This window comes from Talpa occidentalis, unplaced genomic scaffold (assembly GCF_014898055.3).
Source record: "Talpa occidentalis isolate TD23 unplaced genomic scaffold, MPIMG_talOcc4v2.1 talOcc4.6, whole genome shotgun sequence".
NCBI classification, from domain to species: Eukaryota; Metazoa; Chordata; class Mammalia; order Eulipotyphla; family Talpidae; genus Talpa; species Talpa occidentalis.
Genome location: NW_023604972.1, coordinates 115,829,519 through 115,855,309, shown reverse-complemented (window position 1 = coordinate 115,855,309; position 25,791 = coordinate 115,829,519). Strand labels below are relative to the sequence as shown.

The 25,791-nt window shown below is 37.4% G+C and overlaps 1 long non-coding RNA gene across 2 annotated transcripts; it reads right to left on the bottom strand.

The window, feature by feature from the left end:
* Positions 1-1,515: 1,515 nt before the first annotated feature.
* On the bottom strand, positions 1,516-25,449 carry LOC129144785 (uncharacterized). Of its 2 annotated transcripts, none has more exons than XR_008549389.1 (6): positions 25,305-25,449; positions 8,739-8,776; positions 7,450-7,494; positions 4,951-5,052; positions 4,708-4,835; positions 1,516-1,575 (listed from the first exon to the last, which is right to left on the bottom strand). It is a non-coding gene; the product is annotated as an uncharacterized LOC129144785 (long non-coding RNA). The 2 variants fall into 2 exon arrangements; XR_008549388.1 differs by lacking the exon at positions 1,516-1,575 and adding an exon at positions 3,510-3,777.
* Between the last annotated feature and the right edge of the window lie 342 nt (positions 25,450-25,791).

Below are 25,791 nucleotides of genomic sequence, written 5' to 3'. Positions count from 1 at the left end.
GATCTTTCCTGACTCACCCACTTGCTCCCCTCAGCAGTGTATTTCAGTCAATCTGCCTGTTCTATTCCTCACTCTGTTCTGGTGAATCCTCTCACCTCCTGCACCTCTGGCCTGTACTCCAGTTCTTGTACGCATAAATAAAATAAATCATTAAAAAAACAAAAAACAAAAATATCTTATACTGTTATATTTCACCAAAATATATAATTCTTATCATTTTAACTAATTTAAGTCTGAAGAGGAGGCACATGAATATTCTGTTAACCCTTTGAGCCACTATCTGCCATGGTTTCTTATTTCATTAGCCCTGATTTTATTATGCACAATAGAATTGCATGGTATTGTTCAAATAACTATTAAATAATTCTAGTAACCCTATTCCTATAAAATAGCATATATTTTGCTTATTATTATGAAATACATTTGCTTTTAGTATAAGCTATAACTCACTTTCGGATATTTACCATAAAGTTGAAATTCAAAGTATTAAATTTCAAACTTATAACCAACTGTCTTATTAAATTACACTGTTAATTATTTCATTCATTCAACAAATAACAGTAGCTATCTGTTATGTACTATTACTCTCTGAGTCCTAGAGTTTAGGGAATGAACCAAAAAATGTAAAAGAAATCATGTGTTCTGGAGCATTCTATTTTCAGTTTATTTCATTTCACGTTTCACATATTTCATTTCATTTCACAATTTTATTATCTACAAATGACACATATTTTTGTCTTATCATTTTATAGTGTTATTCTCTTTACCATCTCAAATTTTATTGATCAATATATGACAAGATACTGATCTAAATATATCTGATAAAGGAAATCCCTGTAAAACATTTAATATCTTAAAATATTATGCTGACTACCTGTTTAAAATAGATAAATGAAAAGAAGGAAATATAGGCCATATTTTAAAGAACAGCACTCCAAAAGGTAAGAATTATATTTAACCAAAGGTAAGAATTGTGCTTTAACCAAATTGTATCTTAAATATTGTTAATTTTTTAATATCTATTACCTTATTTTAATGACATTAACAGCTACAGTTGATTAGAATTAAATAATTCCCTGATAAATTCCTCTCTAGTTTAACAAGCTTACACAGAGATTTTGATCTCAAAGTGGAAACACTCATTCTCCTCCCTCCTTGCAACCTCTTACTGGACTTTGCCTCTGGACAAATTCAACCGGATGCCCCAGAAGTCTGTAATGTATATGTGGATGGTCATTCCCCAAAGCAGAGGAGAATGGAGAGTAGATCTAAAGACAATATCTGACCAGCTCTTCAGTTGCAACTTCTCTCTTCCTCCTCCTATTACATTTTCCTCTAGTTTGTTTTCTGAATATGCTTATTCATTTCGAAATGAACTTGTGTATTATCTGTTACATTTGCTTAACTCACTAGACATCTCCATCAGAACAGCAGCCCTCCCTCGCAGGTTCACCACTGAAGCACATAGAATGATGTTTGCTACAAACAGGTCCTTAGTGAATCCCTCGGCTTGTTCAAAAATTCTCTCTCCTGTGCTCTCAGGGCACGCTGTATATCATTATGTATTTCATTACTCTAGGGATAATCACAAAGCATCATAGTTATTGATTTGCATATTTTACCCCAGACTATAACATAAGTTCTGTAACTTTTAGTGATTATACCATGCTGGGCCCCGTGCTCTATGCTCTATAGACTTCACATATGTTTATAATGTAAATATTGTTTTCATTTTACATACCAAGATAGACAGCTTATTAATATAAAAATTTGACATAACTCTTTGTGGCAGCTACATTTTGTCTCTGGTCTTTATAAATGATTAAATGTCATCTCAAAAGATGAGTGAATGAATAAAACAAAATGGGGTTAATGATTTGCCAATACAGAACTAATGAATTTTATTTTCCTTCCTTAAAGTCATGTTCTCGTTTAACCTTTCACTCAAGGCCAAACCTCATGACTTATTGTCTGAGAAAGAGGAGGTGGGTACTGTCACCAACAAGGAGGCCATTGATTAACTTTCAGCCTCAGAGCTGACTTTCTCCACCTCTTTAGCAAGAAATTTTAGAGAACGCTTGGAAATGAAGTTGCATACTATTATAAATGAGCCAGTTATTGTTTTTGCCTCTGAATCAATTAGATTGCATAAGTTGGGTTAAAAGAGGTTAATATTTGTGATTCTAGTTGTCCCAAGCAATTGACAGAATTTGCATTTTGAGCTTTGTTTTGTTACCCACCAACCCCCAACAGTGGCAGTGACTTTACACGGCTCCATTCACATCCTATCTCTTATAATTTTTGTAAACAAAGGTTTCAATTTTAAAATTAATGACCTAGAATTCTGGATAAAATTCTGGCTGGGGAAAAAAAGACAGTAAAGAAAGAATCCCTCAGAAGAACAAAGCTTTGATATTACTGGAATTGAGAAACAAATTAGACAATAGTCATATATTCTGAAATACTGGTGTCCATTTAGAGAAAATTAGCTGACATAGGGAAAAGATTATTGGGGTCTTTATAACAAATATAACACTAGAGGAGAGAAGATTAGCCTTGCTAGTCTACACTGACTTATATGCACTTGTATATACACTTGCCACTCACACAGCACAAGCAAGTTTTGACAATGTGACAACACCCCAGCATCAGAGTTGTGATCTCCGAGAGGAAGACAAGGTCATGGAGTCTAATGAGAGATGCCCTGTCCACCTTACAGAGGCAGATCACTGAAAAGTTCTCCATGCTCCGTGAAACAGTAACCACAGTGGCCCTATTGGCGAGCACAAAGGCAATATCCCTTGGGAACTCCCCCCCTCACCCGCCCACCCCGGAAATGTAGTTAGGAAAGAAGTGGATTAACAACAAATAAATTTTAAATTATTTCTATAGGCAACTTGATTTACTTATTAGCTGGTAAGTAATGTGGAAATTCGAATTAGACAACAAGTAGCTCTCCCTCTTCTCAAAATCAGGCTATCATGAGAAACGATTCTCTCTGAGATCTGCAGAGTTATTATTGTTAACATCATGGAACATATGAATCTTCTGCAAAAAGTGCCTAAGTACAAGTGTGAAAGAAAAATCTAGGACAGCACAAGAACACAGCAACTCTGTCCTTCAATCACTTTACTTAATCAGGAAGAGAATATGACTCACCTTCAAATGTATGTGTATGCATTTAAAACCAATTTTGGGGGGCCTCCCTGGTGGTGCAAGGGGTTAAGATGCTACCTATGAAGCTATCCGGCGCCTCTGCAGCGTGAGTTCCATCCCCCGCCAGGAAGCTACCCACATGGCACAGCAGACCTCTCCTGACTCACCCACTGCTCCCCTCAGCAGCATATTTCAGTCAGTCTGCCTGTTCTGCTCCCCACTCTCTGTCTCTGGTGAATCCTCTCACCCCCTGGATCTCTGGCCTGTATGCATAAATCCCCAGCTCTTGTATGCATAAATAAATAAATATTTAAAAAAATAAAATAAAATAAAACCCATGTAGTTATATCAAGTGCATTCTAGTTTATTTGGAGGCAGTAGTTTAAATGGTGTAGACAATTTTAGTGGTTTTTTTTTTCTTCTTGGCCTTCATCTTGAGTAGTGGCCTTCCTCATTATGAATTGTCTCAGTGGCATACAGCATTAAGTCTCTCTTATTCTCCCCCACATAATCGGAACTGAGATGGAGATCTGTAATAAATAAATCTCTCTTTTCACCACTCCAGGAGAGCCAAGGGAGGAACACATGATCTGAGCTCCTTCTCTTCTGGGATTTTTAATCCTGAGTAGAGTGCCATAAGGACAGAAAAAAAAAAAATACATATGATTTTGCTTATGTATTTCAGCAATGACACATGAATGAGACTTTAAAGCTCTTCGTGCCTCAAAATAACCTGGATGTACTTGGTGTCTGTACTCTCCACACTTAGTTTTTTCAGCCTACTCTTCAAGCTTATGGGTTTTCTTTGTTCTAAAGTTAGTTTCTGTGACTTGTAATTAGATATCTTGAGATATATATATATATATGATATATATATGATATTTATATATATCATATATCTATAGTTGTGCAAGAAGTGAGGTGCAAGTATAAACTACTGTGGTTTGTGTTTGTGTCCCCCAAATTCAAATTCATGTTAAAATCCCAGCCCTCAAGGTAATGGAATTAGGAAGTGGCCTTATAAGAGTAAAGTCCTCATAAATGGGACTAGTGCTTATAAAAGAGGCCCAGATGAGCTCCCTGACCTTCCACCTGTGGAGACTGAGTGAGGTGTCAGAAGTATGCAGCCTGCAAGATGGTCCTCACCAGCACCCCATGGTACTTGCACCCTGAAATTGAACTCTCAGCTTCCTACTGTGAGAAATAAATATGTATTTTTTATAAACCACCAAGTCTGTGGAATTTTATTATTGCAGCCTCAAACAGACTAAGAGAGAACCCATCAGAAAATATATGGGGTATTTGAAACTGATTAAATTGCTGAGTTAGAATTAAGAACAGCAAAATTCCCATTCATATCCCTGTAATGGAACCTACAAATTCACTCTACCAGGTTAAGTGGCAAAACAATTAATTAAGTGCTTGCCTGCTGTGGTCACTTAGAACCATTTGCCCATTAAGAGCAAGACTCTGGGCAGCCAGGTAACAGTCGTTTTGAAACAATGTAAGTAGCATAAAGAATTTCTCTTTTATTGTTTTCACAGCACTTACCACTAAATGAAATTTCCCTTTTTTGGTTAGAATTACTATTATTGGCTTTTCCTGATCAGAATACAAACTTCTCAAGGCCAGACACGGGTTATTTTGTCACCCTTCTCTTTTGAGTTCCTGGTATATGGCTGGTATGAAAAAATATATAGGGAAGGAATAAATTAATTCCAGAACATGAAATAATATGTGTGGTTCTGACAATATGCTCATCATTAAGCCATTGTCACTCAGCTAAAAACTGACCCTTTTATACTTGGATCTGGGACTCTGCAAATCACATTTCTTTTTTGTCAGCTGAATCACTGTTAGTTCTTCCAATGGGGAGGACGAGTGGACACAAGAGAGCTGGAAATGGAAAAAGAAAGACATTTGTTCTCCATTCATATCATCACCACACAGCAGTGGTTCTTCACTGCTACACTGAGTGTTCTGAGCAGCAGCAATGAGAGAGAGTTTGCAGATTTCCTACACCTCATGGCATTTCTCTCAGAAATGCCATCACCCTTTCCTTCCTAATTACATTACCCTCTGAGGAGGGTCTCTTCCTCAGAGGTCAGAGTTCCAGCATCACAGGAGGATGGACAAAAAGGGATAAAAGTTCAGTTCTTGTTTTGTGAGATTCCAATATGCATGCATCTTAGTTAAATTGCAGAACTATAGCCTAACAAACAGACAGCAGATGGAAGCCAACACAATATGGTCTAGGCCTGTGGCACCATTCTCTCATTGAGCCAATGACCATCCATTGGGCTCTTGGAATGATGGAGAGAATGTATCCACTCTAAGGAAGACTAAATTAACAGAGCTTGCTAGATGAGTTGGAATTTGATCACCTAGATTTTTCAACTAGGTTTCTTTCCTCCTCATGTACAAAAGAGTTCTCCTCTTTTTTCTCTGTTTTATCCTTCACTGACCCTTTTCTTCTCTTGTGCCCACTATTTCCAAACAACCCCAGTTCCTGGGAATTCAGATCAGATAACCAATATTGTCAACTAGTTCTCAGTGTGAGGTCGATAGTCATAAGGGGAAAACAGGTAGATTTACCATCATCTCACAAGTTTGGGGAAACTTAACTTGCCCAGGGTCCTTAACTTTGGAAGGGGAGGGCCCTAGCAAAATATCACTATTTTTAAAAAATTTATAAATAGATGTTATTTTAGCTTCTTTTTCTTTAATAAAAAAAATTTGTTTTTTTATTTTTTTTTCTCCACCACCATCCCTTGTGCTTTGTTGATCTTTTTTTTCCCTTCCTCTCTCTCAAGCGCAGAAATCTCATTTTATTAATGACCAATAGTTTTTATTAAGTATTTTTGTCAAATCATCTGCTATATAAATGTCCAAAACTTCTTGTCATTCTGATGTACTTTTTTTCACACAATTCCCTTGAACACCTTCCATTTTGCTGGAAAGGGAAATATTTCATCTTTCCTGTTGCTGAATAGTATTCCATAGTGTAGAAATACCACATCTTATTGATCTGATCTTCTATTGATGGGCATTTATGTTGCTTCAATACGCAAAGCTATTATAAAAGCTCTATTATATAGAGCATTTTTTTGACTTGACGGTTACATATTCTTTGGATAAATACCCAAGAGTAGGATTGATGAGTCAGATTCTATTTCCATTCTTAGTTTTTTAAGGTAAATCCAGATTGCTTGCTAAAATGGCTGCACCAATGTATATCCCCCCCTAACTGTGTGTCAGGGTTCCTCTTTCTTCACATCCTAGCCAGAACTTATTACTTTCTTTTTTTTTTTTTTAATAATGTGCCTTTCTCGGAGGTATATGATGATATCCCATGTGGTTTTAATATGCATCTCCCTTTTAAAAGCAAGAATGAATATTTTTCCATGTATTTTCTTTGATGAACTGTCTGCTCAGATCTGCCATCTTCTTTGTCTTAGAGGTTTCCCATATTGTACAAGCTTCAAGCCCCATCCTACTTGGACCTGCCTCTGAAAAAGAGGCAAATGGTTATTTAAAACATGTAACAGTAGAAATTCAATGGAACCATGAATGGTAACAATTCATATCTGTGTCAAGAATCCCTGTTAGCCCAAGATATTATTTCATAATTATTGCCCCAGTGTGCTTCTCAGACTCAGAATTTATCACAGATTTTTCATTTTTAATAAAGTATAGAGCATTTTTTTTTAAATTGCAGTAAACTAAATCAGAAAATGTTTAGAATATCTGCTCATCTATTGCTATGAGGAACATATCATGAAATAAGTTGATATTTTCCTGTAGCTCATGGGTATTTCTGTCCGGTGACCAGAAATAATTTGCATCTCTTCCCCCAGGATGTTTTAGAGTTGACATTGATAACTCCTCCCTTTTAAGTACAGCATGAAGGCTTCTCTGATAAAAACAATTAACTTGGGCCTCCCTGGTGGCACAAAGGGTTAAGGTGCAACCTATGAAGCTATCTGCAGCCACGGTAGCATGAGTTAGATCCCCAGGCAGCCAGGGAGCTACCCACATGGTGCAGCAGACCTCTCCTGACACACCTGCTGCTCCCCTCAGCAGTGTGTTTTAGTTGATTTGCCTGTTCTGCTCTCCACTCTGTCTCTGGTCAATCCTCTCAACCCCCGCACCTCTGGCCTGAACCCCAGTTCTTGCATATATAAATTAATAAATCTTAAAAAAAACAACAATTAGCTTGGACATGAGAAGCTATGAATATCTAACTACAAGTGGGAGTGGAAAGAAACAGGCAACAATGCAGCTATAACTTACCCAGTCCTGGGAGTGCTGGTCATGTACCATACCCCCTGCTAGGACCTGCAGAAGCACAAAACCACCAGGGTTGACTTGAAGTCAGAGGAATAACATGCACCATTTTTGTTATTTCATTTGCTAAGTACAAATGAAATGAAATTGAAAGATTCTATGATGCTGTAGCATCTAAAATTTTGCAAAATAATAGATCAAAATCATAAAGCATGAATCATAGACAAAGACAACACCGATGAGTTTTAGCTTATAAAATACTAATTTAAGATGGTCTCTGAAATTAGGTGAAGTAGAGTACCTTTGATAATATTTCGACTGAATACATACACATCACATTGAAAAAATCCTGGCAAATACATATTATTCTACTCAATTTAAAATTCATATAATCGACATACATAGTTTATAATGCATACAAATATGTTGTTTTAAAGTTTTACAAATAATTATATGTGTTTCTGAAAAGAACTATAGGGCCTCCCTGGTGGCGCAAGGGGTTAAGCACCGCACTGTGAAGCAATCCACAGCCTCTGCAGCACAAGTTAAATCCCTGGCCGGCCAGGGAGCAACCCATATGGTGAGGCAGACCTCTCCTGGCTTGCCAGCTGCTCCCCTCAGCACTGTATTTCAGTCAGTCTGCCTGTTTTGTTTCCCACTCTGTCTCTGGTGAATCTTCTCACCCCCCACATCTCTGGCCTGTACCCCAGCTCTTGCATGCATAAATAAATAAATCTTTAAAAAAAAAAGAACTATAAGGCCAACAATATAATAAAATGAATTTATCAAAAGTACACAAAAAATTAGTAAGTTTAATTTTTTGGTGTTCCTTTTATCTGTAAAAAAGCATCCTGGTTTGTATTTTGATGATAACCAGACCTCTTGGAAAACAGGCAGGAGATACTTCAGGAGATGCCTAACCTATACAATAAACTTTTCCTGTAGTAAGTACTAAGTTTAGGTTGCAGAAATCCTCCTCCCAATTAAAATTTTACATCAAAAGGTACTGTATTCTTTGCAGAATCGTAAGAATCTGTACCACTTTTTAGACAAAAGATGTCTAAACAGAATACCCCAGTTTCACTCTCCAGTTTTTCCAGTGCAAAAAAAGAATGGGTCTTAGAGAAGAGCAGGTGCTTACTTAAGTTTAACCAGGTGTGGTGATTCCAGCAGCAGATGCTTTTCCAGGTGCAGTCTCGCTGCTGGAGTAAATCATCACAGCCCCGGGCATATGGTATGCAACTGTTAGCCTAGTGAATATATTTCTTCCATCAAATTTAAAGAAATCATCATACCTTAAAGGAATCTGCCACAGCGTTTACGACAAATTTGCCTGAAAAACATGTTCAGCACTCACTTGAATTATGAATTAAGAAAAGCATCTATCAAAAGGTATTATCTTAGTATACCTGTAACATTAGATACAGCTATGATTTATTTGACTCTCCAATACTAATATCTCCCCATAGTACAACTAATTTGAATCCTTTAGCATTTAACATGTTTAACATGCTTTTTGCTACTTTTAGTTAAATTGATTTTTTTGGATGTTAATTGCCCGAGGCCCCTCTGGATAAAATTACCTATTGTCATTCAAATTGCTGTATCTTACAAGTCTTTGTCTTAATATTTATTTATCTATTTTTTTAATGAGACAGAATTGTGACAAGCATTTGTTTCATGCCTTTAATTAGATTCAATACAAAAGTAGGAACAGCTGACTCAGATTTTATCTTGAGTTTGATTTATGCTTTCATGAAATCATAGTGTGCTAGATAAAAACTGGTGTCCCAACTCAACAAGAATTACAGTGGTATTTTGTCTTTTCAAGTGGCATCATTTAACCAAGAAAAAGGAAGGCAGTCTTCCAAAGCCAAGTAGCTGCCAGTAACCCCAAGTGCACTTATGAGGGGTAGCTTCCTGCTAAGTATTTGCTGATAAACTTGGAATTGATACACAGCATACATCAATTCAAATTTAGCTGCTTCAAAGAGAAGAACATTTTTAAATAATACTTTTTTTAAAGATTTATTTATTTATGCATACAAGAGCTGGGGTACAGGCCAGGGATGCGGCGGGTGAGAGGATCCACCAGAGACAGAGTGGGGAACAGAACAGGCAGACTGACTGAAATACACTGCTGAGGGGAGCAGTGGGCGAGACAGGAGAGGTCTGCCTCGCCAAGTGCGTTTCTCCCTGGCCGGCCAGGGATCAAACTTGTGCTGCAGAGGCTGCAGATTGCTTCATAGTGCAGTGCTTAACCCCTTGCGCCACCAGGGAGGCCCGAAATAATACTATTGAGAAAGGAAGAGAGATCAGAGAAGATGATGACTGGGGTGGGGGGGTGGCGGCGGGGGGCAGCATAAGAAAATAAAAGGAGAGAAATTCTGGAAGATGAGTGGGACCGATTGTTTTTTTTTTTTCCTCTATTAAGTCACTCCTAGATTTTTTCATTTCACCATTCTGTTGTACCAATACAACCACAGTCTTTAGACAACATCAGAATTAGTAGTTAGCAATGTAACAAGAAACTCTAAAAATTTAATTTTTCCAAACTTTGTGTTTGCATGAAGTAGAAAGCTATTAATAGCAAATACTGATTGTTCCATGAAATTTTCAAAATTCATTAAATGCCAGCAATGTTCTAGGTCAGGGGTGGCAAACACTTAGCAAATAAACAGTCATTCATTTCACCATGTCTTTGGATGTTATTATTAGATCATGATATGCTTCACTGAACCCAGATGAGGTCTCAAATATCCCTTTTTAATGAAAATAGTACATTGTGTAGACTACACCTGGGCATAGGCATCAAACAATAAATGCTTAAATGATCTTTCTTTTCTAGATAAAATATTGAATGCAGAATGGAGGTATCTTTGTTTTGTCTATACAGTTGTCCTCCTACCACCTGTAATAAGTTTGTCATTAATTCATAGTAGAAATAACAAGAAAGGGAAGAGAATTTTTCAAAAGGCTCATTTGAACACTCACGATGTTAATTTCTGCTCTTTAGAAATCAAGTTAATTTATAGTAAATACTACCATTTTTACCACAGTATTCAACTCCTACATGCAGAAAACTAGCCATTTTTATTTCTCACCTCCCATTCATTAAAAATAAAAAAGGTTTTAGATGCTTTGAATTTTCTATAACAGTCACAAAGAGCTAGGGCATTTCAAATCATAATTCTATATTTGTTTATGAAGTCTTTCCAGAGTTTCCTTCCACTGTGGAAGGTGACCTCTGCCATGGTATCTGTTGTTTCTGGCATTTCTTAAAGGACTGAGATCTCTAACATTGCAAAGTATTCTAATCATTATGTATTAAATGAAATCCAGACTTTGGATAACTTGAAGTTCCAGACACTGAAAACACTGAGGTGAGATGAGAAACAACAATCCAGTTTTTCTCCTTCCAGGCTAGTCCAGTAAATGGAAATCTTATGCAAAAATAGAAACCATGAGTTTGTTGAACACTTGTGCACATGCACATTATACATATAAACCTGCTTGACTTACTAAAGGAAACTAATCTTTCTGATTTTGTGTTGACCAGGGAACATGTTTAATGAATTACAGACCATCAGAAGATACTGTAATTAAATCTGATAGAAACCTGATAACTGCTTTCCAAAGGCACAAGTTTCAGAAATATAAAAATACATTTTAAAGTCCCAATATTTCTACTGTGCTAAGCTGGTATTCTGTGAGCAGATTTTTTCATATACACAGAAGGTCTTACAGTACATACATAATCATGTCTGGAATGCTTTTTACTCATAGAAAAAGCATATTTTAAACATTATAACTATTAAACATTATAACTATTATATTAAAAAAACTTGACATCACTTTACCAACCTTATTCTGAAAGCCAGGTGCTTAATATACAATTTAATTCTTTCCATCAGCTGTTAATTCAAAGGCAAGTGAACGTTATTTGTACATCTTTGAGAATACTTAATCTGTAACTCAATTTGTTTCTTTGTTATGTATAGATTTTTATATACTTGAAATTTTGCAATTGTGAGCTACCCTGAAGAACATAAAAACAGTATTAATGTAAACACTGATAGCACAATATAGTGAAAAACAAACCCTATTTCTCAGTTTTAATTCTTTTAGTTTAAATGTCAGCAATATTTGTTGATTCATTTGTAGTAACGCCGAAGTATTTTCTTTTTCCCACAAAATAATAAAAATACAGGATCAATACTGTAATATAGAATTAACTCTGAAAGATAATAACACTAATTGACACACTTAATATGATAAATCTCTCCTGTAACCCATGGTCTGCTGGATTACTCAGAGCTTTGAATCCTTTGGCCAGTTTTGATTTCTTCACAAGAAGTACTACAATAACAGCACTACACATACTTAGTTTTTGTTTTTTCTGTATCCACTTTTCCTTCCTTTTCCTAATCTCCCAACCACCGAAATATTTAAACATTATTTCATTTAATCTTTTCAATCATCCTATGTTTGAGACAAAGTACAGAGTCTATTTAATTATCTTGAATCCTGCGAAGTAGCAGACACTGAACTAAAACCCTTTCTACTTCTCCAAGAAAGGGGTTGTTTTGAAGCAATGCCAGTAACTGGTGTATAAGGTGTATAATTGGGTTTATTGACTTCACCATGAGGTCAAATTGCAATCAAAGTCATATTTAAGATTGTTTATGTTTCAAAAGTTCATTAGCCAGGCCACTGGTTTAAAAATTAGAAAATAAAACTCTGCCTACCATGCCAAAAATAAATACCAAGTAGGTCAGTTTATTAAACTTACTATGTAATGGAAGAAGGGTTAGCAATGTCTTTTTGGCCATCCAGTGGCATTGTTCCATTGTCCCATTGTCCTAAATGGTAGACTTGTGTGTTTTACCCACTGCTTTTCTTCATGGAAAAGTGCCTTTTGAATTTTTCTTGTTTTGTTTTCCTTGCTTAATTTTAGGCCGTGAATAAATATGTTCATGTCACTGAATAACAAGTAAATACATCAATATGAAGTAATTTTTACAAATATTTGAGCATGAAAATGTGATGGAAACCCCTAGTCTTTATATTTTATTATAACCAAGGTTAACTTTGTGTATTACTTTATTTCTCCCACTCTGTTTCTGGAACTTGAAATCTTTCTTAGTCACTGCTGCACATTATGAACACTGCTCTTTGTCTGCACTCCCACAATGCATTCTTGCTTTCTCTCCTCCTTCCCAAAACACTCACAAAACAACTGCTTCCTTGTAGTATATGTGTTGCTTCAAATCCAAATTTAGTAGAATTGTATAAATGCCCACAAAGCATGGGAGGGCTGGCAATCCAAAGTTGATGACCTGTTCTTCATTTCATATAAGGCTTTTAGGACCTAATGCAAGAAATTATTTTTCTTTCTGAGAAGTGTAAGAAATGTGAAAATCAATCGTTCTGAAGTCAGACAAAAAGATTAGACATCTACTCCCTCATATTGTAGCTGAGTGACTTTATTCTTTATCTTCATTTCTAAAGTTGAGAAAATAATATTTCCTAGGATGGTAGTAATGAACACGTGCAATGTTTCAAGGCATGTAAATATTGTGTGTGCTAATAAATGACAACTCCATTTCACTTTTCTACTCCTGTGCCTGATTAGTTTTTAAATCTATCTTCCTAACTGTTTACATATAATTATATATAATGATTTGCAGTAACAAAATAAGTCAGGAACCAAATGTAAAATATTTCATAGAAAATTTTGTATATGTATGTTTAAATAATATGTATATTGATAATGTAATGTATATACAGGGGTAAAGAGAGTTGGAGGAATTTTTTTATTGAAAAGTCAGATATCAAGTAACTTCTTAGGAAAATAAAATACCTTAAAACATGCCCTAGAATCCTAGAGACTCAGGAGAGGCCCAACTTTCTTGTGTGTGTGTGTGTGTGTGTGTGTGTGTTTTTTCCACATCTATCTACATTCCTTTGTTGAGGTAGTCTTTCTTTAGAAATGTCAAAAAAAAATTATCTCTTCACCTTTTTCTTCCCAACTCCAAAATTTTTGCCTCCCCCTTCATTTTTTTTTTCTTGTTTCTTGATGCCAACACTCCAGGACAACATATAGCCTCAAACCCCCAATACTTACCAGACTACTAATGAATTTTGAAATTCTTGGGAAATGTGGATTTCCCAAGAATGAAATTATCAGATTCCTTCTGTTGACTACTATGTGGGCAAAAGTCACATTTAAGTCTGTGATATTTTTCAAGAAAATAAATTTCACTGGTTGCAACAAAAATAACATGCCAAGCTTGCAAAGCGTCATGGGAACGCTCTCTGACCAAAATTTTAAAAACCAACATTTGTACAGCATATATAAGGAAACAACTTCTGGTTTTGCAAATAATTAAAATTATACTATCAGGTCATCTAAGCCAAATACCTGAAATCAGTCTCAACCTCTCTCTTTCCCTCATTTTGAAGTACAGTTGATACATAAGCCCTGTTAGTAATTTTATTTTTTCATTTACTCATTCAACAAATGTTCATTGTGCCAGATACTACCCTAAACACTAGGGAAATATCCATGAACAAATAGGTAAAAGTTGATGCCATCATAGAGTTTACATTCTAGAATATAAATGGTGGAGGAAGGGCGCAGGAGTAGGAGAGTCAAATAAGTAAAATCCATGGTATATAAAAAGTCCTTTGAGGAAAAATTGATCTTAGGAAAGATGTTAAGGGAGAACTAGAAGGAAGAGGAGCATCTCTTTGCACACAGAGCCAGATGGGAATTAGAATCCAGGGATGAGGAAGGACCTAGAAGTCCCTGAGCTTCTGTGATGACTGATGTAAATGGGGATAAGTGTGGTAATGAGACTTTTCCTGATGGTGTTAATGCAGATTATGGTGGTGGGTCTGGAAGTGATGAATGGCTAAAAAGGGAGGGAGTTTCTTACCATGAGCTAGAGAAAAACCTAAGGTCTCTTATTTATTCTTGCCAATAGTGATGTGGAATCCAGGGAAGACCATGTGGGAGAAATTACAGAATTCCCAGACCTTTTTCTGTATTTCTTGATGAAGTTTCCTCCTCAAAACTACTCCTTCACTCCATCTCTCCTTGAGTCTGTTAGGGCTCAGGCCCAAATAACTATTTCAGGCTTTCATCTTGCTTCCTGGTGTTCATTTTTCAAAGTCAAAGAAAACTACCTGAATAACAAATCTGACCATGTTACTCTCCTGCTTCAAAACTTTCTTGGTCAAAAATCATGAGCACTGCTGCCACAATTTTAAACACTTATTAGGCAGTTTGATAGAAATCTAAACAATTCATGAGGTTATTCACTTACTAAGAATGACAAATACAAGGTTAGAATCTATTTTAAAACTACCTTAAAGAAGTTTCAAATATTATACCCACAAATAAAAAGATACTGTTGAAATGTTTCCTATTAATGTTCATCTTATCTACGTATATATTCCAAAATGTCAAGATTCTCTCCTAGTGTCTGAAAATTTAAAATAAATCCTAGTAGGACCTAGGCAACAAATGCTTGTCCCACATAAAATACCAGAACCAATTTTTACTGGACACCTTGGCATAACCTTTTGTGCCCCTAAATAGCTTTTCTGAGGATGAATACAGTTACCTTAATAAGAAGTGTCACCCAATAAATTTTCCTCAGGGCATGATGAAGTATTTTGTGTCTTGGCTGAAAGATACAGGATCAGTGGAAAACCTAATATTTATCATGCCTAAAGATCATTATACCTATTATTTTAAAATACTGATATAAAGGATATCTCAGAGTATAGTCTACTGTATAGTTAACTCTAAAATATTATGGCTATGTTTATTTTTGTCTTAAGCCAACAATTTACCAAAACTACATCATAAGGCATTTATCTCTGAGGTGCATATTAAATAAAAGTTTATACTCTATTTCTAATTTGTTTTATGTATATGTCTCCAAGTACCGATAAGGAAACTTACAATTACCAAACTGTTCATGCACATGGAGTTGCAGATGATACAAAATACTGAATGATAGCAACAAATCTCTTCTGACTTCTGACTTCAGGAAGACAGAGCAGATGTGCTTTTCCTATTCCTTCCTAAGTATGACTAATAAAAAGCACCTTGCTATTATATGTAAAACAAACATAAGTGTACTCTGAAAGGTAGAGAGGAAAAGGTAAATTGGCAAAGAAGTTTGTAACCAAGGAAAGGATCAGGAGTCACAGTGTTTTCTCCTTATTTCATACATTTCAGACTGAGAGTTGCAGATACTGACAATTTAAACACTAAGAGGTGCAAACAACAAACTCTAATAAAAACACATACTCTGTCTAGTGAAAAGACCAGAAAAGAGGCAGTTTAAGAAGTCAGAAAACTTTTAGAAAAATATGATTGTACTCTACAAAAATGCCATAGGAAAAATGTCGTGAACAGCAACAAAGGTTATGTGGGGGAACCTAGCCTTCCACATCTGCTAGGCTACAGCCAGCCTGCTAACACTTCCACCGAGGTAATATCAGAGCAGATCAAATAGAGAGCTGGGACTTCCATTCCCACGTGAGAATGAGACCCCCTGCCTCACCTCCAGTGTTATTATATGGAAGTCATGGATTCCACACCACCCAGCACTCACAAGTTAGGCCCCCCACTCCCACATGGGTGGGATGACACAAGGAGAAGCCCAGGGCACTTGCATCATCACCACTGGCAATAAGGATGCCTTTCTCAGGGGCTCAGTGGCAATGACTTGGGCAGCTGGAACACCCCCCACTGCCTGATGATAGTGAGGATCTCAACTCCCTCATGTGTCACCTGAGGAGGAGTGGGGAATCTGCACTTCTGCCTCCACCTGGGGGTGATGGGGTGACTCCACCTTCTCCTGGTGGAGAAAACATCGGAGAAAATGCCAAAGACTGCCTCCCTGGTGGCACAGCGGGTTGAGCGCAGCACTGCAAGGCTGCCTAGCCGGCCAGGGAGATTCCCAATAGCTTGGCAGACCTCTCCTGTCATGCCCACTGCTCCCTTCAGCAGTGTATTTCAGTCCTTCTGCCTGTTCTGCTCCCCGCTCTGTCTCTGGTGGATTCTCTCACTCTCCCACACCTCTGGCCTGTACACCAGTGCTTATATAAATAAATAAATCTTTAAAAAAAAGTGAAAGAATAACAACTAAAATTACATAAGATTCAGAATCTCACAAGACAATGAACCAAAATAAATAATAAGAAAATATCTAATATTTTAGATGTGATAAGAAGATGGTCGGGGGGATTTCACTGATAGAAAGTTAATAGAGGGACCTCCCTGGTGGTGCAAAGGGTTAAGGTGCAACCTATGAAGCTTCTGCAGCCTCTGCAGCACAAGTTTGATCCCCCGGCCCACCAGGGAGCAACCCACATGGCGCAGCAGACCTCTCCTGACTCGCCTGCTGCTCCCCTCAGCAGTGTACTTCGGTCAGTCTGCCTGTTCGGCTCCCCACTCTGTGTCTGGTGAATCCTCTCACCACCCCCCACACACTCCCCTGGACTGTACCCCAGCTCTTGTATGCATAAATAAATAAATCTTTAAAAAAACAAAATAAATTAAAAAAACTATTTTATTGTGCTATTGCCATACTCCGTTTTTTTTCAGCTCTCTCAAAATGTCCTCTAGATCTCTCCCTTCTCCTGCTTCTCCTTCTCCTTCCCCCTCCTCCCACCTCTTCTCCTCTGCTCTCCTTTTCTCTCCTTCCTCACTTCCTTCCTTTCTTCACTTCCATTCTCTAGCTCCACACAACTTGTCTCCATTTTCAGACATCACTGTCACTGACATCTGCAGAGGATGGGGCTGGGGGCGGTGTTGGGGAGGCGAAGCCAGCATGTGGACATAATGTCATTGGGAAAATCTTCTGGGACACTTCTCAATATCAGAAACATGAGTGGAGGCATTGTTGGGAAGCTTTCAATCATCATATGGATATTGTAACTCAATCAATTTTCTTGTTTTTATTAAACATATAGTAAGAATTTCTGAGACAATGATCTTGTACACCTGTTTTCATTTATATTACCTGGTTTGGTTGGAATACCAAGTTGCCCAAATTTCAAAGTCAACTAGGAAGGAGCTCTTTTCAAAAAGAAATGAAAGGGTTGCAGTTCACTTCTTCTTAATGTTTTTCACTTGTCCTACTCCTAATTATTAACAATGAACATTAATGCAGTCTATTTTTAGTATGGACACAACTAAAGGGTATTTTCTTAATATTCATTTTCTTATTTTTTTTTTATTTTCTGAATCTTTTTTGGAAACTGTTAATTTGCTATGTTGTATTGCTACACTTATAGTGCTCCCTAGATTTCAAAATGTAAAAAAATAAAGAAAAAGTAAACATCGCTAAAAATAATGGGTCTCATGGAAACATAAAATGTGGAATCTTTTATTTAAAAAAAATGTAAGAGGCAGAATATAAATCTTGTTTGGGCTGATTTGACCACCCAAGGTCAGAGCAATGTTGGCTCCCTTCCAAGCTGTCCACCCCTAGCTTTTGAGCCCTTTGGGTATCCAGTAGGTCAGGGCTCATGACTCCTAATGAGTAATGCACTGGTAGTCAAGCTGGGCTGATGGGATGGGAATAGCAAAAAACCACGCCTCTCTAATTACATGTATTAGCCCTCTAGCATTGGGATGCCTTCTAACATTTTAGGATTGGGGGGGGAGCCAACTGAATAATCACATAGAAAATACAAATCTGCAGGAGCTGCCAAAGTTGTCCCAGATTCTAGCTGCCAGACGGTCTTTGCACTATTCTGATGATAGTATTGACAGCCTGCCTACCTCCTGTGGATGTCAAAGCCAAGGTCAAGGCCAAAGGACGTGAACAAGCTGTCAAGCTAGCCTAAGAAAATAGGTAAGCATATCATGAAAATGATAAGGAAGTCTCCATAATTGGGAAGAAATGCTGGGCAGAAACTGCAGGTCATGGCATTAGTGGAAATCTACAAGATTGCTTCATTCTTAATACCCCCACAAGGAAGCTGAAAACCCAGTATCTAGTGAAAGGTTAGCATTCTATGGACTGACTTCCTCTCACCTATTCTTTCCAATTGCCTTTCTTTTTTTAGACTTTGCAGTCTTTTATTTTTAAGATCAGTTCTTAATTAATTAATCTGTTTGGTAGTTAGAAATTAGGATATCTTATGACTAGAATCATTGCAAATGATGAGTTATTTGATAATAAACTAATAGAGCAAAGAAATTAAAAATGGATCCCATAACTTACCTCTGCAGGAAAGGCTGTGTGAAAAATATATCAACCATTTAATGAAGTGAATTTCTACCCTGAATTACAGTTAACATGGAGAAGTATAGAAACACAATTTTGAATAAAGAATTAATATACTATGTGGATTAAATTGTACACGCAGATATCATATACTTTAAATAACAGAAATGCTAGCTAATGATTATTAAACTCTTCTAGTGTGCCAGAGCCTATGCTCAGCATGGTTACAAACATAATTTGTTTAATTCATAAAAAAGGTTTTCAAGGAGATATGTATGGCGGGTTGCTTAGAGGAGTCACTCAACTAGAGGCCTTGAAACTAGACTTGTCTGACTGGGAATCTTTACTCTTAACACTGTAGTTTCTCTGTTTCTTCATAACTGAAAATATGGCCCAAGTGCTAAAGAACACAAGTGAAATAGTAGTTTAAGAATATGGCAATAGACCAAGAAAGGCTAATTGGGTAAGTCCTGCTTTGACATCTAAGTTGTCTTGCAAATTAATTGTGCCTGAAACTACTTTCCAAAAATGCACCATAGTTACTTAAAGTCATGCTTGATACAAATTCTAATACATGGGGGAGAAAATATTTCCCCTGTCAATACAATAAACAGACATAAAACTAACAATAAAAAATGAATCTTGGGGCCTCCCTGGTGGTGCAAGCTGTTGTCTCAGCACAACGAAGCTATCCACAGCCACTGGAGCATGAGTTCGACCCCCGGCCAGGGAGCTAACCCCATGGCACAGCAGACCTCTCCTGCCTTGCCCGCTGCTCCCCTCAGCAGTGTATATCAGTCAGTTCTCTTGTTCTGCTCCCCACTCTGTGTCTGTTGAATCCTCTCACCCCGCCCCCTGCACCTCTGGTCTACACCCCAGCTCTTGTACGCATACATAAATAAAAGAAATCTTTAAAAAAAAAAAGTGGATGTGAGGGTCTCCCCTCTGGCACAGCCAGTTGAGCACAACACTGTGACGCTCTCCGCAGCCTCTGCAGCATGGGTTTGATTCCCAGCCAGCCAGGGAGATTCCCACGTGGTGCGGCAGACCTCTCCTGTCTCGCCCTCTGCTCCACTCAGCAGTGCTTTCAATCCGTCTGCCTGTTCTGCTCCCCACTCTGTCTCTGGTGAATCCTCTCACCCTCCCGCACTTCTGGCCTGTACCCCAGCTATTGTATAAATAAAAAATAAATCTTTAAAAAATTAATGGATGCTAGGTCATATTCCCTTCAAATGTTAAAAAAAAAAAAAGCAGGTTCACTTGCAAATGAAAAAAATAAAGGCATGCTGCTGTTGGGTCACAACTGTGAAAATATCAGTAATGTCAAAGTTACGTGATTTATAACATGGAAGAGCAATTCAGAAATGATTTTAGATGTGCAGAGGACTGCATATGTTATGGGGAGCCACAGTTCTTGTGGAAAACAAGATGCACAGATAGGAAATAAGGCAAAACAAACAAAGAAAAAACCCTCTGGGAATGAATTGGAATTGCAGGTTTCTAGGGAAACTCCTGATTTTTAAAATACATGTGCATGTGAATATGCAATACATGCACCTGGAGATATAAATATATATGTATATATGTATATGTAAGTGCATATGTGTGTGTGTGTGTGTGTGTGTGTGTGTAGGAGTGTGTATGTTTCCCTAACTAGTTCCTTAAAGGGCCTAGATAAGAACACCACAATAAAAATAAACATAGTGACCAGAGATTATATTTTTAAAATTATTCTCCACTAAAATAATCCTGAGTTAGAGGGAGAAATGACTCTGGGGCTGAGTAGGAGAGGAAGATGGGCCTAGAACATCTTGTTATATGAGAAAGTGAGGAAGTGATCAAAAAATTATGTAGGCCTGTTACAAGGACACAGGAGCCAGCTTGAGTGGGCTCCTGCTGGCAAAATCTGGGTCATTCTGAGCAGCAAATAATTAAGGATAATAATGAACTATAAACTTAGAAAAATATAGGGAAACAGCTGGATAAATGGGAGGAGGGGAGAAGACCTCTTGTCTAACTAACTGTAAAAACCAGTGAGTACAGACTAAGCCATGATTTTGCCATTATCATAATAAAGATTGGTACAGGTAAAAATTAAATCCAGAGGGAAAATTTGATGACAAGTAGCACAATTGCATGATCTTAAAGCGTTTCCCTATTGAGTAGTTATTAGTTGCAAAGAAAATGTATCAACCACAGAGTAAAAAATCTGATGACTTCTTGACCCAGTGAGCAAAATTGTCATCACTAATAAGGAACAGATGCACATCATCTGTCTCTAGATGCAATTCCTGAGCCGTGTGCAAGACGTAACATCACTTAGTGATTCTTTTCAGTCCAGAATACATAGTCTAAGTCTAAACATGAGGAGAAATATTAGAGAAACCAAAAATAAGGGAAATAGTACTTTAAAAAGATGAATTCTTTAAAATTCCCATATAAAAATAAAGAAAAAAGTAATAGATTAATAAGACAAACTCATAAAAACTAAATGCAAAATTTGATGGCAGGTTGGATTTTATACATGAGAAAAAACAATTCTATAATGAACATTGAGACTCAATTAACAGAATTGAAGTACTTGTGGTCAACTATTCTATCAATGTTAAATGTATTGAAATTGATAACTTCAAAAAATCCATAATCTTAGTAAATATTCACTAAGTATTTAGGGCTAAAGAATCACACACACACACAAAGTTGAAATGCATTTCTTATTTCTCTGTCTCTCTCTATATATAGACTATACACACACACACACACACACACACACACACACACAGAGATACCCCTCAGGTTCCAAGAGTGCTAATAATTGAGATATTGAAAGCAAGGTCAAAGGTTCTTAGGGGAAAATTATTAAAACATTTTTCTTATCAGTGAAGGATAAAAATCTTAGGTAAATGTAAGTATATTAAGAAGAAAATGAGCAATATTATGATATGAGCCCTCAAAATTTATAAACATAAAACTTTATAAAATAATGCAGATTTCATAGTGTCATACTCAGAGATCTGGGCTAGTGCTGGTGCTGGTTGTAAATGAACAACACTTTGAGAAGCACTTTTATAAATTCAAATAGATGTGCTTCTCATATCACGATGATGGACAAATAGCCAATTAGTCATATTACAACAATCTCTTGAGGATTTTTTTTTTTTTAAGCTTCTTTTGTCTGATACATGGTTGTATCAGTATTCAGTTGAAAATGGATCTCCATTTTCAGTGGTTAGAAATGGATGTTAAAAATAACTACTTTATAGTTGCCCATATCTTTGGGTACTGTCAGCATAATAAATGGCTTAAAATAAATGGCTATATTATTAAAAACAGCATAAAGATTCAATACAATCCCTATCACAATCCCAAAGGAATTTTTCCATAGAAATTAAAAAAAGACATGAAATTTATTTGGAACTCCAAGAGACTCTAAATAACAAAAACTCCCTTATTCAAAAAGAACAATAATGGAGACCACATGATCTCCAACTTCAAACCATAACTACCAAGCAGTAGTACTTAAAACAGTTTGGTAATGGAATGAAAACAGACATACAGATCAATGGGCTGAACGGAGAGCCCAGAATTAAAATCATTCACATATGGACAATTATGAAAAAGGAGTCAAGAGCATACAGTGGAACAAGGAAAATTTCTTCAATAACTGGGGTTAGGAAACTGGACAGCCACATGCAAAAGAATGAAAGTGACCACTATTTCCCACCATACACCAATGAATCAAAGATTTGGGTTCACAGCCAGTAACCATAAAAAGAAGAAAATGTAAGTTAGTGATATGTTCCTTGATGTCAGATTTAGAGATGTGTCTGGAGACTCTGCTCCAATGGCAGGGAAACAAAAGTAAAAATAAACGAGTGACAACATCAAACTAAAAGTCTTCTGCACAACAAAAGAAATGTGCATCAAAATAAAAAGACATGTTAGTGAATGGAAGGAAATATTTGCACAATATACATCTGACAAAGGGTTAATATCTAAAATACATAAAAAATTCATGCAACTTAACAACAACAACAACAAAACTAAACAATCCGATTAAAAAATGGGCAAAGGATCTGAATAAATACTTCTCTGGATGACCAGTAGTCACAGGAAAAGATGTTCACCATGTCTTATTATTAGAGAAATAAATCAAAACAAACCTGAGCTATCAACTCACATCTATGAGAATGGCTATTATTCAAAAGTGCAGGAGATGATGTGAAGAGAAGGTAAACTGTATGCTTTTGATGAGAATTTAAATTGATGCAGTCATTATGGCAAGCAGTGTAGGGATGCCTAAAAATTAATAGAAATTCCATTTGATCCAGTTACCCCATTTAAGATATTTAACCAAAAAATACACAACAATTATTCAAAGGTAGATGCAAACCATGTTTATTGCAGCAATATTTACAACAGCCAAGAACTGAAAATAACCTAAGTGTTCATCAGCAGATGAACAGATGAAGAGCATGTGCTATATATACACAATGGAATACTATTCAACAATAAAAATAATGAATATTTGGCATTTGCAACAATGTTGATGGACCTAATGGTAATAATTCTTAGTTAAATAAGCTATACAGAAAAAACACATGTACAGTATCATTTTAATTATATAGAGAAAAGAAATAGAAATAATTATATAGAGAAAAGAAATAAATAAACCCAAAATGAAACTTTATACCAAATAGTTATTACCAAAGAGCAAGGGGAGTAGATAAATCATAGAAATGGTGTAGAATAGAACATGATTTTAGAGGTGAACTTAAAATACTATTTCAGATGTTGATTTGTAATGATGTGCAACTGAATATGACATAATTTTACAATGCATTATTATATCAATGTACAAAACAAGAAAAACATTAAAGGTTCAATAAGATGGACTCAGGAGTTAAGTGGAGTCAGTTCAATTCACCTGAACATCCTTCTCCACTCCATTCATGTAAACTCTCAGATAATAGTTACAAATTACATATGTTTGCATTAATATCCGGTTTCAGAAATACATTTTTTTAAAGACACACACACACACAAAGAAAGGAAATAAGACAAATAGAGAAGAGAGGAGAGGAAGTTGAAAGAAAGAGCTAATCCAACCTTGAGGCACACAGAGGGGAGGAGAGGGAGGGGAGAAGACGGGAGGCAGAGAAAAGGTTTCTCCCTGCTTCTTTAAATTCTAATCCATAAATGCATATAGCAGAAGAGTTAAACTCTCTGGGCACCTCTGTTTCAACTGTGCCATGCACTGGTGATTTTACTCAATAACATATCCTGAACCTCTTTATGAGGTAATAGATTTAACTCTGTTTTACTCTATTAAAAGTCTACTTGGTATTGGGGGGCCTCCCCAGTGGCGCAAGGGGTTAAGAAGCAGCCTATGGGGCTGTCCGCAGCCACGGCAGCAGGAGTTCGATCCCCAGCAGGAAGCTACCCACATGGCACAACAGACCTCTCCTGACTCGCCCACTGCTCCCCTCAGCAGTGTATTTCAGTCCATCTGCCTGTTCTGTTCCCCACTCTGTCTCTGGTGAATCCTCTCACCACCCCCAACCTCTGGCCTGTACCCCAGCTCTTGTATGTATGGATGAATGGATCTTTAAAAAAAAAAAGTCTACTTGGTATTGGGAGAACTGTCATTTCTTTAGATCATTTTTGATTATTTTTAATGACCAAACACATATAGTGGCCAGCTAGCTCCTGCTCTCCTGAATGGGCTTGATGACCCCTGATCTTACTTCTTCCACACCCACTCTATGTCCAAGGGTACCCCTCAGAACCCCCAGAGTGCCCCAGATACATTTCTTCCATTACCCTCTTGGCCAAAGAGACTTGGAGGCAACCTGTCAGGGCAGAGCAGCAGTGCATGGACAAGATGCTCTGAACCAGGCTCTGTCAGAGATACTGAATGAGGTTTAATGGGCTAGAAGGTGGCAAATTAAGCTGAAAAAATGAAATGCCCCCTTCTCCAGAGGTCACTTCTGATGCCACCGTGGGAGGCAAGAGTGGAAGATGGCAGGGCCACATGATGAAAGAGGCCCAGCTCCCTGTGACACCCCAAAGCACTTATGCCCTCCAGGAATACTTGGACTGAATGCAGACATGCGGCTCACAGAATCCATGAAATTTTAAACCCCTGCCAGTTCCCACTGATTTCTCTTTAGTTATTAGTATTATACTCTTGGTGTCTCTTAGTTGAAACTTTTGTGGGGACCCTTCACCTATGCCCCTCCCTACCCACACTGTAGAGAGGGAGTCTCAAAGTTGGGGAGTTCCTCACCTTTGTGTCAGGACGAGGCTTTCCTACAGCAGGAAGAAATTAAATCAGGAAAATGAGCCTCATCTGGGAAAAGAACCCAACTTCTCTGCCCTGACTTGTTCTGTTCAAAGAGACATAGTGTGGGTTTGATGCTCAGGTTTGCTGAAGGACCTAGGGTGGCCTAACTGCCTCCGCTGTCAGCCTTTTCACTGCCACCAGCCTGGAAAATCAGACATTTCCCACCTTCACAACAAAGTGGCATCTGCTTTCTAGAACTTGGCTGGCCTCCATGCCCCAGCCTAACTGATCTGTCTGGTTGTTGAGCACCTGTTTACCTTAGAGGCAGAACATTGCAGGGTTCTGAGTAGTCCATCGTGGTCCATAGGAGGCACAGCTGTGGTGCCTAACACAGCCATGAAGGCCTCCCAGAATCCACTTGCTGGCTGATCCTGGAGGACCTGTGGGGAACTCTGCTGGTGACAGTTGAGAACCTGAGATAAATCCTGGGTGTTCCGAGGTTTCCATGGTATCTCCCGGTATGTCCGGCAGTGGTGTTTTTGATAGGAGTAAAAGCACACTCTTTAAGAAGAATGAAAGTACTCTGTCCTTGATGAAGTCTATGGACAATGTAGCAAGGGTACTGGGCCAATGACACAAGTCCAAGGCAACATCCAGCCACCTGAGATGGAGGCTAGCCCTTCCACATTAAAAATCTTGTGTTGGTCACAAGATCTCAATGTGTCCCTTCAAATTCCTGAAGAGGAAAAAATCAAGAAATAGCCTTACAGTTGTGTGAAGAAAAGCAAGAGATTAAAGAATTTG